Source organism: Cervus canadensis, chromosome 29, assembly GCF_019320065.1.
Source record: "Cervus canadensis isolate Bull #8, Minnesota chromosome 29, ASM1932006v1, whole genome shotgun sequence".
NCBI lineage: Eukaryota > Metazoa > Chordata > Mammalia > Artiodactyla > Cervidae > Cervus > Cervus canadensis.
The window spans coordinates 27,443,529-27,458,792 of NC_057414.1; the positions used below are offsets into that span (position 1 = coordinate 27,443,529).

The 15,264-nt window shown below is 49.0% G+C and overlaps 1 long non-coding RNA gene and 1 pseudogene across 1 annotated transcript; one reads left to right on the top strand and one right to left on the bottom strand.

The window, feature by feature from the left end:
- The first annotated feature begins 7,119 nt into the window (after nucleotides 1-7,119).
- LOC122431121 lies at nucleotides 7,120-11,789 on the top strand. Its single transcript, XR_006266448.1, has 4 exons — nucleotides 7,120-7,216; nucleotides 8,785-8,951; nucleotides 9,072-9,168; nucleotides 11,395-11,789. It is a non-coding gene; the product is annotated as an uncharacterized LOC122431121 (long non-coding RNA).
- Nucleotides 7,856-7,971, bottom strand: LOC122431516 (annotated as a pseudogene).
- Nucleotides 11,790-15,264: the final 3,475 nt, after the last annotated feature.

The window sequence follows — 15,264 nt, forward strand, 5'->3', positions numbered from 1 at the left end:
GGCTTCAGTGACCCACATGTGACCCAGTGTGGGTCATGTGACTGGTCATCTTTAACCAGGAGTTGTGGTACATGGGCTTAGTTGCTCCACAGCCTGTGGGATCTTCCCGGAACAGGGATCAAACCCATGTCCCCTGCATTGGCGTGTGGATTCCCAATCACTGGACCACCAGAGAGGTGCTTGAGCCAACTTTTAATCTCCTTGTTCTCAGTGCTAACTTTGCCCCTCTGCTTTCTAGAATTATCTTATATCACTAATTCCTGAGTCTTTGGAAGTTCTGAGATACAATTTGCAGTGTTCATGTCTGAGTTAGGATTTAACTTTCTCCATCTTGCTTAGACCGTTTCCACTTATTAATGTGGTATTTATTACATGTGCTTTCTAGCCTCCAAAATTGTGTTGCTATTGTCTCCTTTCCCATGTCTTTGTGGGTTTATACTTTTGTTTGTTTATTTGTTTCCTTTAATCTTTGTTTTAGTGGGATTTGAGGAGGAATGAAGTTAAGGAAGTTAAGGAATGAAGTTAATGTGTTCAATCTGCCTTCTTTAACCAGGAGTTGAAGCCTATGCTTGGATATGATCTCCACTTTTCTATCCTGCCTGCCGAGACACAGCCATAGTGATGATAATGATGGTGAAGATGATAAGACAATTATTCAGCTTTTATGATCTGTCAGATACTATTTTAAGCTTACGAACAGTAACCATATACTAGTTGGGTCACTATGAAAACGTGAGGGTCCCTTAATTTTTGGCTTCACCTCAACCAGCTTTGTAACTAACTTCTCTCTGCCTTAGCACCTATCTACCTTTCAGGGCTGTCTTGCAGATTACATAATATAAGACGTGAAGTTCTCAACACAGTGTCTCCAAGTAGTGAGTATTCAGAAAACAAAAAACGCACTAGGGTAGAGAAAACAGAAGGACTATCCCCACAAGAAGTCACATGTGTGTGTGTCTGTGTGTGTGTGTGTTCTGGAGATAGACCCCTGGGTGGGGGATTTTGGTTCCCAGGAACCACCTGAGATTTCCGAGTCTCCATGTGTGTCCCCCCGCCCTGTGACTGGACCTTCCTCTGTCTCTCTCTGGCTCTGCCTTTTTTCTTCACCATGCTCCTCTCCATGTCCCAACCCTTCTGTTAATAACTTGCGTGTCTTTGTTTATTTGCTCATTCAACCCACATGCAAGCCCTGTAAGAAAAGCATTTCTATCCTCCTTTGCAAATAGGGAAACTGAGGTGGAGAAGAGCCATGGCCAAGGTCACATGGTACGTGGTACCCAGGCTGGCCTTAATTTTCCCAGAGCCTCCTTGTCTGTATTTTTGATCATCCTTTCTTCTGCCCACCAAACCTACCGACCATTTTGTTTTCATTCTTCTTAGGTTATTTCCTTCTCCATGAACCTTTCTTGTGCACAAACTTCTTGTCTCATCACTTTGCCTCGTTTCCTGCTCCCAGGGGAGTTTTCCAACACGTCTTGGGCTCAGAAGCCTAATATGTAAAAGTGGGGCTTGGCAGGGCTACAAGAAGTCCTCCTCGGAGTCCAGACCTAAAACCACACACACACACACACACACACACACACACACACTGCCCTCAGGCAGCTGTCTCACTCCCCTCACAAAGCAGACGGTCGAGAAGTCCCTGCTCCAGGTCACACGTGGGGAACCCTCGTGATTCTATACGTCAGCTATGATCAGGTTTGATGTCCGCTTGCCTCATCTTGTGGTTACTGCATGTGCTTGAAGACCGCTGCCATTCTCCTGCGTTCTTCTTTCCCAACATCTGGTGACTGAGATATTGATCTCCTCTGTGGAGAGCCCTGGCAACAGACCATCCAGCCGCCCCCTCTTCTTTGGGGTGACTGGTCTACGGGGTCGTTGTCAACCAGAATCTCTGCCTCCGCTCCCAGGAAACACCTTCTCCTGATCCCAGCTCCCCAGGGGTCTCTCTATGCATCTACTCCCCTGTCCTCTAGCAGATCATGTTAATTCACTTCACTGGCTGTAGGGATGAGCCACAGAGGGGCGGGAGAAAAAGATCTCCTATGGACTCAGCTTTCTTTCTATACATGACTTACTCATGGACTCCTCGCCTTGATCCTCATTTTATATCATGAGAAACCGAAGCCCAGAAAGGCTCACGAAGAAAATATTCCTAGGTGCTGTAAGGTGATACAGCCAGAAAATGCTAGAACTGGAATTCCTCTCATCCTTGATTTCAGAGAAAGTGAGACAATAAAGAGAGAGGATCGTGGGAGTGGTCAGGAGGGAAGCTTCTGATGTGGACACTCAGAGGGTACTTGGAGAAAGAGGGCTGGTGGAGACCTCAGACCACGTTAGCCTGGTCAGACATTGTAAGTCTGAGCACTGTGAATGTGGGAAAGGGGCAGAGGCAGTGGGGAGATGCCCAGCCATGGGGATCAGGGCTGAGGGCTTCTGCTGCCATTAGGGCCTGAGCATCTGATGCCTAGCGGGGCCCCCAGATCTTTTTGTCTGTCCCCCAGTGCCGGGCACAGGCTCTGGAGTTGGGAGTCAGCACGGGCAACCCTGGCAGCTGAGGGCTTAGTGTCAGCGGAATCCAGGAGCACGGAGGAGGGCAGGCTGAGCTGCCCCCGCTCCCCATGTGGGCCGGGGCCTCCATGGATAGACAGCCATGGCCTCTGAAAGGCAGCCACTCCAAAGGCTGCATTGTTCTCTGGTTCTTCCTCTGGGACTCCAGGACCAGGATGAGGGAAAGCGGCATTTGGGCAGGAACCTGGTTTACATTTCAGATAGAGACTCTAATTGATTCAGACCTGAGCCTCTTCATTTCTCATTATCCCTGGAGCCACTGAGTTCCTTTCATGTTCCTGGAGACCCAGGCTTCCCCCTCTCCAGCAAGACACTGGGTTAATCCATTCCTGTTATTCAGATGTAAACATGTGTCCCCGGGCCACTGTTTGCTGGCAGAGGAGGGGCGGTGGGCAAAAGCTGACAGCGTCAGCAAGTTATAGAATCCACACCCACTCTGTTCCTCCATGTCAGGCTCCCCCCCTTGCGCTTGGGCCCGCCCCTGGTGCCGTCTGGACTGGATCCCCGTGGGTTCCCACCACCTCCGTCCATTGCTGCTAGACTGGACAGATATTGAAAGAAGGCCACCTCCTAGGCAGTTTGAACATCAGGCTCTTATTTTTTTGTGATTTTGTGCAAGTCATTTAATTACTTTGTCCTCCATGTTCCTTACCTGCAGACTATGAGCATTGGGCCTTTTCCTTCCTGAGTATATTCATTTTTTATTTTTTTATTACAAAAGCAATGCATACCTTTGGGCTTCCCAGGTGGCTCAGTGGTAAAGAATCTGCCTGCCAATGCAGGAGACATGGATTGGGTCGGGATTGGGTCAGGAAGATCTTTTGGAAAAGGAAATGGCAAGCCACTCCAGTATTCTTGCCTGGGAAATCCATGGACAGAGGAGCCTGGCAGGCTATAGTCCATGGGGTCACTCAAGAATTGGACACAAGTTAGCAACTAAACAACAACAACAACAATATATACCTTTGTTAAAAGAATTTTTTAAAGTATGTACATATATAGAGGTCATCCTATTTGACAGTTTGGTACAAAGTTTTTCCAACTTTTTAAAAGTAAAATTTAAATATATATATATATATAGCTTTGTTATACATAAATACTATATACAGACTGTTCTGAAACATGTTTTATTTAATATGTTATGGATATTTTCCATCTAAAGATGTACAGCTCTTCTACAATCTTTTTAACAGCTGCATAGCATTCTGTGAGAGGTACCATAATTTATTCACCTATTTTCCTGTCAGTAGACAACAGAATGTGTCTAAATGCCATAATGAGATTGCTTTGTAGTGGACTTGATACAGGGTGAACGTCCAGCTCAGGGTTCACACGGAGGATAGTTACGTGATGACCCTCTGTCTCGGGGAACCGTTCCCTCCTTTTCCATCCTTTAACCTGTTGTCCAAATATATGCAGGGTCATGCTGCTTCCAGGGTCCTAGGGTGGTGAGCGTCCCTCAAACTGGACCAGAGTGGAGTCCATTCCCAGGATCCTGCACACCAACCTCCTCCAGGAGAGAGCAGCCTTATTTTCTTTCTGGTTAGGAAACCTGGATGCCAAAAACCCAGGAGCTACCAGGGGGCTTGAATGAATGAAACCAATACACAGAGCGTGAGAAATAAGGAAGATTTCCTTCCTTCCTTTTTAAAAAAAATATAGGGCATTTTGGCCATGGTATAGATTTCATTTATTTATTTTGGTCGGAATACATGGTATGTGGGATATTAGTTCCCTGACCGGGGTCGAACCTGTGCCCCTTGCAGTGAAAGTACAAAGTCTTGACCACTGGACCACCAGGGAAGTTCCTGCTTTCTTTCTTTTTAACCAAAGGTCTAGATCATTTCTAAGGTCCCCCAGCCTCTTACTTTCTGCAGCTCTGAGAGGGGGACTTCAGAGGGGACACCAGAACTCCTCCCAGGCTTCCTTTCCGCTCCATCAAAGTCTCTCTGACCCCCCACCCCCCACCACCACTGCCAGCTGGGAGCCCCTGAAGCTTTGGCAAGCCCTCTTCTCCTCTGTCCTTATCTCTTGGGTCTTCCCATTGCAGAGTCTCCAGGGTCTGCTCACTGGGATGGCATCTGTGACACAAGAACAGACTCCTTTGAGGGGCATCATTTGAAAACTATCATCAGTTACTTACATGTCAGTGTAGCTTTCAGGTCTTTTCATAAGAGCAAGTATAAGGCAGGGAGATCAAGAGAACCCTGGGCACACTCAATCAGTCAGCGAGCATTTACTAGGTGCTGCCAGAGCTCCAGACACTGGGGAGAGAAAGCTTCAAGCTCCTGGTCCCCACACTGTGGGCTCCTTTAACCACTGGCTCCATGGTAGCTTCTGCATTTCCACTCCTGCCGTCCCTTAAGGCAACTGGATCATCCATATGAGTACTCCCTCTCATATCCTTAAACCTCTTGCGTCCAGAACTCCTTCCTCCTCTGTTCCTTCTTCCCTACCTGCATAAAATGAGGGCAAGAGCACCTACTTTGTAGGGTTCTCAGGATCAGATGATCTAGTGTATATGGATGTGCTTTGTGAAGGGTGAAGCACTGCGGTTGCTAATACCCAGGAAGAGAGGAAGCGCAGGAGGGGAGGGGGCAGAGGATAATTGGGAGGGCAGAGAAGGGTAGGCCCAGAGGACCCCACACTGGTGGAACTGGGCTGCCAGGGAGAGGTGAAGAGCTGTGGAATGCAGAAGGGATTCAACCGTCAGCCCAGGGGTCAGCAACCCCCCCTCCAACCCCAACATTATTTATCTCCCTGGAAAGGGTGGCCTCAAGAGGCTTCTAGGACCTATCTTTAGCAGCGGATGCAGAGGCCTGGCAGCCTCTCCTGTGGGACATCTGTCTGTCTGTCTATGCATCCATCTCTCAAACCCTTGAGGAGCAGGCAGAAGGCTCAGCCGAGCTCCCCCTCCCCGCCCCCCTTCCCCAGGGCCTATTTCTCAGACTTCCTGAGATCGATGGAGATGGACAAGGAGATGCAAGCACCTGGGAGCGCTGTTAGGGCTGGGGTGTCTGCATCTGGACTTTTCACTCTCTGCCCCCCCCCCCACCACCGCAAAGGGTCACCATGGGGCAGTGGGGTCAGACAGCTCCGGGATGCGGGGCTCCCCGGAGGCAGGGCTGGGATATCAAAGCTGGAAGCGCGGGGCCTGTCCACCGGCTTTGTGAGCCCGCTCCCATCGCGGCAGGAACGCCTGGCTGTACAAACTGCATTCGTGCCGCACTCCCAACCTGCATTCCTGATTGGTCACGGCCTGGCCCCAGCTGCATTCCTGGGCTAGAGGAGGCAGAGGGGCCTGGCCTCTTTGTTCTTCCCAAATCAGGGCTCAGAACCATGACAGGCTGATCACATTACCCCGCTGAGGTCAGCCTGGCAGGAATGACCCCTCCCTCTCCTCCCCCACCTTATCAAGATGGAACTGCCCGCCCCGCACCACCTAGCTCCCTTACCTGGGTCTTTATAACAGGCTCCGGTGGGTCTTAGCTGAGGAAGGAAAACCTCCCAAACCACAGCTCTGCAGCCGCCTTCCAAGGTCAGATGCTGGGAGCGCTGCCCAGACCCTCATTCCAGGGCTTGTCCAATTCTGGGCCATCTCTGAGGCCTGCAGCTGCTCTGGGTGGGTCTAGCTGTCCTCTTTGTTGTTGGACCCTTCAGAACCCACATGTACCTGATAACATTTAAGATCTGGGCTCGGCATCAGAACGAGCCCAGCTTTCAGAATTACCATAGTTTAGATGCTATTCTGTCATAAGCCCCATTTGAACCACTGCCCACTCAACCTGAGTAAATTCTTACCACCTCCCTTCCTGTCCTAAGCCTGGTTGCAAAAATGCAAGCTTTGACATCTGGCCTGCCTCATTTGATATCCTGGCTCTGCCACTGACTTGGTGTGTGACTTTGGGTGACTTATTTAACCTCTCTGGGCCTCAGGTTCCTTATTTGCAAAACTGGAAGATCTAACTGAAGATTTAAAGAGATGTTGTGTGATACGTTTCTGGCACATTGTGGACACATGACAAATGTGACTTTTCCTGCTGTCTTCCATCTCCCTGGAAGGAGTGACCTCAAGCCGAGTCTTCACGAGGTAGCTAATACCCTTTCCTCCTTTCTCTGAATTCCTGAAGCCTCAAGGGTGAGGGCCAGGCTCTCTGGAGATGGGCTAGACACAAATTATCCTGCATTGTGCGGAACAGTTTTCTGTGTCAGTCTTTGTCTCCCCAGAGAGCTTGCTGGCATTCCAGGAAAGACCTTTTACTTTGTTATTTCTCTAACAAATATGTGCTGGAAAAGAGCTGCACCGGGGCCACCGGGGACTAAGCAGTGGGGAAGCCAGTCAAGTTTCCTGCTGTCACGATGAAGCTCCAATCCATCCCATGAGGAGCTGCAAAATGTTTTCCCCGGATGCAATCACTGCTGTGATGGGAAAGGACAGCCACCATGAGAACATTACAGGGAGTTCGGGGGCTTTGGGAAGCCTCCTCTGAGGAAATGACATTTAAGCTCAGATCTGAAACCTGGCAGGGATAAGGGGGAGGACTCCAGTCCTGGCTGAGAACGGAAGCACAGCTGTGAGATGGTGGCGGACTTCGCAGCCCCATAAGGAAGCTGCATTGTGTTCTAAGTGAAATAAGAAGCTGTGGTGAGGCTTTGAGCAGAGGAATGGCGTAATCCCATGTCACTTGGTAGAGAAAAGAAAAGAGGTGGGGTGGAGGGTGGTGGCCAGAGTGGAAAATGGTGGGATTTCTCAGGCTGCTCAAAAGGCAGTCCAGGCTGGAGGTGCAATATCTTTTTTTGTTTCCCCCCTCCTTTTTTTTCATTGTTTTTTCTTTTTTAAAAAATTTATTTATTTTTGGCCATGCTAGGTCTTCGTTGCTGCTCGGGGCTTTCTCTAGTTGTGGTGCGTGGGCTTCTCATTACGGTGGCTTCTCCTGTTTGAGAGCACAGGCTCTCTGGTGTGTGGGCTCAGTAGTTGGAACTCACAGGCTCTAGAGTTCAAACTCAGTAGTTGGGGCGCATGGGCTTAGTTGCCCCAGGCGTGTGGAATCCATCAAACTCATGTCCCCTGCATTGGCAGACAGATTTTTTTTTTAATTCCCTGGAGGGGGTGCACCATTCCTGGAAGTACTGCAATACCACGTCGATGTGTGGAGTGGACGGAGCAAACTCCTGTTCCAACTCCCTCCTCCAGTTCAGTTTAGTTCAGTTGCTCAGTCGTGTCTGACTCTTTGCAACCCATGGACTGCAGGATGCCAGGCTTCCCTGTCCATCATCAACTCCCGAAGCCTGCTCCAAAAATCCACTTAATATATTGTCCTCGGATAGAGGATGTATCAGATATTAAAATGATAACAACAGATGCTACACTTGATCTTAGCCAAAAGGCTGAGAAGTGATGGAAGACAGATTCTTAACCACTGAACCATCAGGAAAGTCCTTTCTTTTCTCTTTTCTGGCATCCAGTCCCATCAATTTATGGCAAATAGTTGGGGAAAAAGTGGAGGCAGTGACAGATTTTATTTTCTTGGGCTCCAAAATCACTGCAATGGTGACTGCAGCCCTGAAATTAAAAGACACTTGTTCCTTGGAGGGAAAGCTATGACAAATCTAGACTATGTACTAAAAAGGAGAGACATCACTTTGCTGACAAAGGTCTGTATAGTCAAGCTATAGTTTTTCCAGTAGTCATATACAGATGTGAGAGTTGCTCCATAAAGAAGGCTGAGCACCAAAGAAGTGATGCTTTTGAATTGTGGTTCTGGAGAAGACTCTTGAGAGTTCCTTGGACTGCAAGGAGATCAAACCAGTCAATCCTAAAGGAAATCAACCCTGAGATTCACCGGAAGTACTGTTCCTGAAGTTGAAGCTACAATACTTTGGCCACCTGGTGGGAAGAGCTGACTCACTGAAAAAGATCCTAATGCTGGGAAAGATTGAAGGCAAAGGGAGAAGGGAATGGCAGAGGATGAGACGGTTAGATAGAATCACAGAGTCAAAGAACATGAATTTCAGCAAACTCCAGGAGACAGTGGAGGACAGAAGAGTCTGGCATGCTACAGTCCATGAGGTCACAAAAGTCAGACACGACTTAGCGACTGAGCAACACCAACAGGGAAATGATAGCTTTATTGCTTTGCCAGCAAACGGAAACACACTGGGCTTCTACCTTGAAAACTACGTGTCCCCTGATATCTTTTTAAATCTTCATAGGTACCCTACTTTTACAAATGAAGAAACTGAGGCCCACAGAAGCTAAGTAAGTCATCTGAAGTCACACAGTAAGTCAGTACAGAACCACCCTGAGGAGGTACTGTGGCCTGAATGCCTGTGTCCGCCCAGATGCATATGTTGAAACCCTACCGGCTCCCAACGTGAAGGTATTTGGAGGTGGGACTTTGGGAGGTGACTAGAGCTGGATGAGGTCATGAGGCTGGGATCGGTGCCCTTATAAGAAGATAAAGGAAAGCTCTCTCTCTCTCCATGTGTGTGCATTGAAGAAAGGCCATGTGAGGACATCGACAAGCCAGCAGGAAAGTCCTCGCCAGGGACCAGATTGACCAGCACCTTTATCTTGGACTTCCAGTACCCAGAATGGTGAGAAATGAGCTTCTATTTATTAAGCCATCCAGTCTATGGTATTTGATTATGGTAGCCCGAGCTAACACAAGAAGTAGGCTGGATATTGTCCCCAGTCCCTCCAAACCCACATTACTCCCGGATCGCCCAGCCCTGGACCTCGAGGTCTGACCTGAAGGACTGTATCAGTGGCTCTCCACCAGCCTCCAGGTGGGTGCTGCCAATGGGAGCCCCTGGCCTGGGCAGAGTGTCAGCTGCCTCCCTGATCAGCCACCATGGGCTGGCTGAGGCTGTGACCTCTTCCAAAGGCCACAGAGCCTGCCAGGCAGCCCCTTCTGTCACAACGGGTCTTGCAGGGGTCCGGTTACTGCCTCTTTCCCTTGTCTCTTTAGGGCTCGGGTGGGTGAGTTCTTGAGATGTCATTCGTGTCCCTTAATCCTGCCAATAGTTTTTTGTTTTTTTGTTTTTTTTACCATATACATCTATTCTTACTCAAATTCTTTTCCCATTTAAGTAATTATAGAATATTGAGCAGCATTCCCTGTGCTATATAGTAGGTCCTTTTTGATTATCTGTTTTAGATATAGCAGTGTGTACATGTCCATCTCAAACTCCCAGTCTATCCCTCTCCCTGAATGCTCCCTTCTGGTAGCCATAAGTTCCTTCTCTAAGGCTGTGAGTCTGTTTCTGTTTTGGAAATAAGTCCATTTGTATCTTTTTTTTCTTTTTTCTTTTTTTTGAGTCTGCGTATAAGCAATGCAATATCTGCCAATAGATTTTTCAGTAGTCCCTTCTTAAATTCTCAGTTACCCAGTTGCAATGAGCCATCTGTTCCTGCTGGGAACCTGACATGTGAAAGGTCAGGAAAGCTTCCCAGAGTGGGGATATTTAAGTTGGGTTTCTGAAGGATGAATAGGAATTAGCCTTATGACAGAAAATGTATGATTTCTGTGAGACATGTCTATAAACACTAAAATAGCTCCCCCAAATCTCCAAGACTGCTTCCAGGGACACTTGGAGACTGGGGATGACCCGGTCGGAAATCACTGGCCTGGAGCCCTACGAGGCTGCACAGACCCCAGGTCAGGGAACGTGGGGAGAGAAAAACTGGGGGCCGCACCCAGCGATGGCTGTTTTTCAGTCACTCAGTCGCGTCCGACTCTTCGCGACCCCATGGACTGCAGCAAGCCAGGCTTCTCTGTCTTTCACTGTCTCCTGGAGTTTGCTCAAACTCATGTCCATGGAGTCGAGGCCATCCAACCATCTTGTCTCACCCAGCAGGGCAGAGACCCTGTCACCCCACTTTGTGACTCTCCTGGGATGCCTGTGCTCTCAGAGAGTTGGTGGGATGCTGGTGGCAATGATGCCTTGGGAAGGGACAGCCCGTCCATCCCCCACCCCCTCCTATGGTCCATTAGGCTGAGGGGGACAGCTGCTTGAAAGATCAGGTTTCAGGACAAACAGGTCTGCTTCCTTCTGCCTGCAATCCTGGGCCTTGGGACACCTGCCCAAGGCCCACTCTATCCCAACCCCTCCGGCCCGGCTGTGGGTCTGTCGTGCTCTTCCCTTCCTCCCCACCAGCCCCAAATCCAGTCCCTCTCCCGCTCCCTGTCACCTCCAATTAGACAATGCCCGTTCATACTCTTCAGAGTCAGGCCCTCCCACCAACTTGATCCTGCACCTGCCCAAGCCTACCCCTCTCCCAGCTTCCGTCTGCAATGTCCCGCTGACCTCACCCTGTGTGTCTTTGTGACCACGAACCCACCACTTACTCTGGCCCCTGGGTTCTGCCAGGTCCCTTCCTCTACCTCCTGATCCCCATCCCTCTGGTAGTTAGGCATCTCCCCTGCCTTGAGGAGGCCCACTCAGACTATCAGCTATGATCTTCGTCCTCTGTGAAAGTGAAAGTCGCTCAGTCATGTCCGACTCTTTGCGACCCCATGGACTGTCCATGGAATTCTCCAGGCCAGAATACTGGAGTGGGTAGCCTTTCCCTTCTTCAGGGAATCTTCCCGACCCAGGGATCAAACCCAGGTCTCCCACATTGCAGGCAGATTCTTTACCAACTGATCCTTGATGAAGAATTTAAAACTACCCCATATTATTATTCAATAATAGCATAGCCACTATTCTATTTTTCTGGCTCTGGCACTATGTGATGAGCCAGGCTTCAAAATCACCCCATCAGGCAGATGTGGTCAGATGTGGTCACGGCAGTAACTGAGAATTTGGGTAACTTTCCAGGCTGAGGAGCAGAAGAGGGAAGACTTAAATCCAGAGTTCTGTCTTAAAGTCCCGGCTCTTGTTGCTCGACACACCGCCTTGCCGTGTCTCCCCAGCTCTGTAGTTCTCTGTGGATGGAGTCCGTACCGGGCAGTGACCGTGTATCCCACACCCTGTCAGGCAGCTCTGGGCACACATCATGCCCACCGCCGAGTAGCTGCAAAGACCATTTAATACCTGAAGCAGATCATGGTAGCCCTCTGCTCAGAAACTTCCACAGTCTTCCCTTCTCACCCAGGATACAAACCACAGTCTTTTTGATGGCCTGCAAGGCTCAGTCAATCCTAAAGGATATCAACCCTGAATATTCACTGGAAGGACTGATGCTGAAACTGAAGCTTCAATACTTTGGCCACCTGATGGGAAGAGCTGGCTCATTGGAAAAGACCCTGATGCTGGGAAAGATGGAGGTGGGGAGGAGAAGGGGTAGGCAGAGGATGAGATGGTTGGATGTCATCCTCGACTCAATGGACATAAGTTTGAGCAAACTCCAGGAGATAGTGGAGGGCAGAAAAGTCTGGGGTGCTGCAGCTCACGGGGTCACAAACAGTCGGACACAATGGAGCAACTGAAGAACAACAAGGAACTGATCGCACCCCGCTGCTAACAACCAGCGAGGAAACCAGATTCTCCATCTTTCAACCACAAGGAACTGAACTCAGAGACTCAAAGGAGGAGGAGCGGATACATCCCAGAGCTTGTGGAAAGGAATGCAGCCTGACCAACACCTTGATTGCAGCCTGTGAGACTCTAGGTAAAGGACCCACCTGAGTCACATGGGCTGAGTTCCGACCCACAGAACTTGGAGTTAATGAATTTGTATTGTTTAAGCTGCTACCTTTGTTGCATAGCAATGGAAAAATAATACAATAAATATGTCCCAAATATTGCATGGGATATACTTATACTAAACAGATACTATTATTGACCTGTAAATCAATTTTAACTGGGTCTTCTGCAATTTTATTCTCTAAGCCCTAAAGCCCAGGTAGGTCACAAGGACAGATTATTTAGAGCTGGGCTGAGGAGCCACTCAAGATTCCCCAGCAAGCACAGAGCTCCACAGTCTGGAAGTGGTCTGCACACCCCTTACCACCAGGGCAAAAAGAGAGGTTTCTAGTTCTGTTCCTAAAGCAGTGGTTCTTAATCTGGAGTCTTGACCTCTGACTCATCCACAGAATTCTGGGGGCCTGGGAACACGATGGGGGGGAGTGAAATCACACCTTTATGTTCACAGTTCTCTAACTGAAACATGACATTGCCTTCAGTTAAGACTGTCCATGGACTTCTCTGGTGGCACAGTGAGTAAGAATCCGCCTGCCAATGCAGGGGACATGGGTTTGATCCTGGGTCTGGGAAGATTCCGCATGCCTTGGGACAACTAAGCCCACGTGCCACAACTCCCACGCCTGCGCTCTAGGACCCGTGCCCAGCAGCAAGTGAAGCCGCCCCATGAGAAGCCTGTGCGCTGCGATGACGGGTAGTCCCCGCTCACCACGACTAGAGAAAGCCCAGGCAGCAACGAAAACCCAGCACAACCGCCAGTTACATTGAAATATGGTTGTCAAAACATGGAGACGTGTGACATAGTATACACATGCTTTTTATGAACACATTAAATAATAAGATCTAATAACGATCCTAATTTCAAAATGGCAATGGATGCAAAAATATTTCATGATATCAGAGAAAACTGCTGTGTGATTTCTCCTGAAGGTAAAGTTGTGGGTACCGATAACATGGATATTCTTCTTTTTTTAGTTAATTAATCAATTAACTTTGAAAAGAAAATTAATTAACTAAAATGATATTAATTAACTAATTGAAGAGAGTTAATTGGTTTATCTAAAAGAATTATCTGAAAGAATTACTAAGAAGAAAATTAACCAACTAATTAAAAGAATATTCTTTAATTTAAAAGAATAGTAATTAATTACCTAAAAATATTAATTAATTAACTAAAAAAAGAATATCTGTGTTATTAAAACCCACAACTTTGCCATCAATAGAAATCACACGGCAGTTTTCTCTGATATCATGAAATATTTTTGCATCTATCAGCATTCTGAAACTACAATAGTTATTAGATCTTGCTATTTAATGTGTTAATAAAAAGCACATATGATACTATATCACATTTCTTCATGTTTTGACAGCTATATTTCAATGTAATTGGTTTCCTTTGTGAATCTATTCCATTTTTTATAAAAACATTTTTCTGAGAAAGTCTTCTCAAGCTTTAACGGACTGTGCCCAGGGCAAAAAAAGGTCAGACCTTGGTAGAAGCATTGTTTTATAATGCAAACGATGTCAAAATATCAGAGAGACTGGGTTCAAATCCTGGCTCTAATGCTTGATCGCCATGACAATGAGGGCCTTTACTTAACCTTTCTGAGCTTCAGTTTCCTCACCTGTAACATTGAATTATTGGGAGAATTAAAGAAACAATATATACCAGCCACATAGCTCAGGGCCGGCCCTTAAAGAATGAATGCTAGTCATTACCATTAACAATGTTGCTGCTGCTGCTAAGTCGCTTCAGTCGTGTCTGACTCTGTGCAACCCCGTAGATGGCGGCCCACCAGACTCCCCCGTCCCTGGGATTCTCCAGGCAAGAACACTGGAGTGGGTTGCCATTTCCCTCGCCAATGCATGAAAGTGAAAAGTGAAAGTGAAGTCACTCAGTCGTGCCCGACTCTTAGCGACCCCACGAACTGCAGCCTACCAGGCTCCTACATCCATGGGATCCTCCAGGCAAGAATACTGGAATGGGTTGCCATTTCCTTCTCCGACTATTAACAATAATCATGGCCAATAACTGTAATCCTAGCTTCACTGGGGGCTCCCCAGGTGGCGCTAGTGGTAAAGAACCCACCTGCCAGTGCAGAGATGTGAAAAGATGTGGGTTTGATCCCTGGGTCAGGAAGATCCCCTGGAGGAGGAAACAGCAACCCACTCCAGTATTCTTGCCTGGAGAATCCCATGGACAGAGGAGCCTGGCAGGTCACAGTCCATGGGGTTGCACAGACTCAGACAAAACTGAAGCGACTGAGCATGCACGCACAGCTTCATTTGTTTCTCTTTTCCTCGTGTCTTTGCAGAGCTGCCCTTGGGCTCCAGCAGGAACCGTGGCTTCCTGAGGCCTCTGAAAGCTCTGCCCCACGTGGTCGCAGCCCCGTCCTGGGTCCCTCAAGCCCCATCCCTGGCCCAGCCTGTAGGTCCCCACCGCTATCTACCCACGGTTCCAGCAAATAGGACAAAAATGCACATCCACCCCATGGTGATGACATAGTGCCATTTGCTAATGAGAAACAAGTGGCCTGCTATGCTCCATGCGGAGGGAGGGGGACAGACTCCCACCGCAGCCCAAAGTCACATTGCTGAGGCGGCACAGGGTGACCCGGCCGGAAGGTGCCAGGGCTTCTCGGCCTGGACGTCTCCTTCCACCCCGAGGCCCCCGACCACGCCCTGTCCTCTGCACCCACACCACAGCCTTTCCTGTGCTGGGGCACCGGACCCGCCCTGGGTGTGGGCAGGACAGCAGCCAGGCCTGAGTCACTGGGAGGGGACAGCTGAGTCCTGAGCTGTGGTCTCTGTGGGGAAGACTGAGAGGACGGGAGGGGTGCAAGCCCCTGCCTTCCACCCAAATCCCTGTGGCCCCACGTGGGGTGAGCTGGAGCCCCGCCCCAGGCCTGGAGCCCCAGGCAGCTGTCTCACTGCCCTTCTCCTGTGTGCCCTGCACTGCCCCTGGCCACCTGTTCTCTCGGAGCACCAGTACCCAGCCGCCTCATCACAAGCCCCTTCTCTGTCCCCAGCATCACTCGTCCAGCA